The following is a 2,395-nucleotide window of genomic DNA, read 5'->3' on the forward strand; positions in this document are numbered from 1 at the left end:
GAGAGAGGAGAGTTTTAAAATACCAAAAATATCCTTGCATTAAAATTTTAATTTAAAATTACCAAATTTATAAATTTCCTAATTTATCTATTGATTTGTGGTTAATATTGGTTCTCACAGTTAACATAAACAACTCAGTTCTCCCTTCAATAGGCCCTATATATATATAATCCATTGTATATTATCATTATTTTAAGTTATATTATATAACCATTATATATATAGTCTATGTTTATAGCTAGTTATATATATAAATATATTATTATATATATATATATATATTTAATTTATACTATTATCTATAATCTATACTATATAATAAAGCATTTGACAAAAACTCTAAAAATCATTTTTTATGCATAAACTACTATTTATTAATGTATATTACTTAAAACTCAACATTGCAAGTAGAATATGCGTAAGTACAACTTATTAAAGCTCCATATCTGAATTCGTGTAACTAACTGCAGATAAACATAATCAAATACAAAATAACCAACTAATTTTAAATATAAAAAATCTAAAATATAATTAGGATAATAATCGAGTTCTAATAGAATACTTAATTATTATCTTTATAAAATGTTATATTATTAAACCAAAAATAAATTATTTCGTTATTAAATTTAAATTAAATTATAATAAAAAAATTTACATAAAAAATGAGAACTTTTAATAGTTGATTTGATATTAACATTGATATTTTTTTTTAAAATTTTATGATATTTTAAAATTTATATTTTATTCAAAAATAAAATCATTATTGCTTTCTTAAAAACACATAAAATTGTATTATAACATCGACAGAGACAAATAATAAAATAAAATATTAAAATCGAGATGTGTCTCGCTGCATTGCGCGAGTATCCTTCTAGTATATTATAAAGCATTTGACAAAAACTTTTAAAAACCACTTTTTATGCGTAAAATACTGTTTATTAATGCATATTACTTAAAACTCAAGATTGGAAGTAAATTGTGCGTAAGTACAACTTATTAAAGCTCCATATCTGAATTCGTGTAACTAACTACAGATAAACACAATCAAATACAAGATAAACATCTCATTTTAAATATAAAATATCTAAAATATAATTAGAATAATCATTGAGTTCTAACAAAATACTTAAGTATTAATAAATTATTTTGTTATTAAACTTAAATTAATTTATAATAAAAAAATTAAAGAAATTACATAAAAAATGAGAATTTTTAAATAGTTGATTTTGATATTAACATTGAAATATATATATTTAAATATTTATGATATCTCCAAATTTATATTTATTCAAAAATAAAATCATTATTGCTTTTTTAAAAACACATTAAAATCAAAATGTGTCTCGCTGCATTGCGCGAGTACTGTTATAGTATATTTATTAAATAAGAAAAAAAAAAGTAAAAACAATAAAAAAAACCAAAAAGATAAAAAGACAAAAAAATAAAATAAATGCCATTAATATATCTAGGGATCTCATTACCCTACCTTTGATTTATCCACCAATTTGTATCAAATATAATTAATTTATGGTTAGGGAGGTAAAATCGGGATACTGACTGACAAAACCTTTTAAAATAGGTTATTTACAATTTTAACCCTAAAATTAAAATTTTTAACGAAATAATCAGCACCGTTAGATGCGTACAGGAGCCAAAGTGCAATTTATAAAAAACGTTTTTTAAATAAAAATAATTTTCAAGCGGTGGGCCCCACCTTTATATACTGGTCGGAGCACGGTGCGTAAGGGTCCCACCCGGCCGATTAATTTAAAAAAAAAAATTAATTTTCATAAATTTTTTTTAAATTTAATTTTTTTAGAAATTTATTTATTTTTCTTAAAAAAATTAATTTTTTTTAAGAAATTTAATATTAATTTCCTACTTCCAAATACAACACTATTCAATTTCCTTCTTCCCAATATAACATTATTCAATTTTCTCATTCCCAATACAACACTATTTAATTTCCTCCTTCCTAATGCAACACTATTCTTTTTTTTTTTTTGGAACGGCCGATATTATATAACCAAAAAACAAATAGCTAGCAAGCCGCTAGCGGATACAAAACCGCCCTCAACGAGCTACTACACCAAAGTTTCCAATACAACACTATTCAATTTTGTCTTTTTCTTTCTCAACACCACTATATAAACAATTCAAATTTTTTATTACTAACACAAAACCAACACTTCAATTTTTCATTACCTTAATACAATCTCCATTACCGACATTTAATCGTCTAAATCATTGTAAGTTTTATTTATTTGATTTTTGTTATATCATCTCATTTTTGCAATGTATTATTTTAATATGATTTCGTTTCTATAATGTATTAATTTTTATATAATCTTATTTCTATAACGTATTAATTTTAATATAATCTTGTTTTTACAAT

This window comes from Cynara cardunculus (assembly GCF_001531365.2).
Source record: "Cynara cardunculus var. scolymus isolate 2C chromosome LG 13, CcrdV1, whole genome shotgun sequence".
Taxonomy (NCBI): domain Eukaryota; kingdom Viridiplantae; phylum Streptophyta; class Magnoliopsida; order Asterales; family Asteraceae; genus Cynara; species Cynara cardunculus.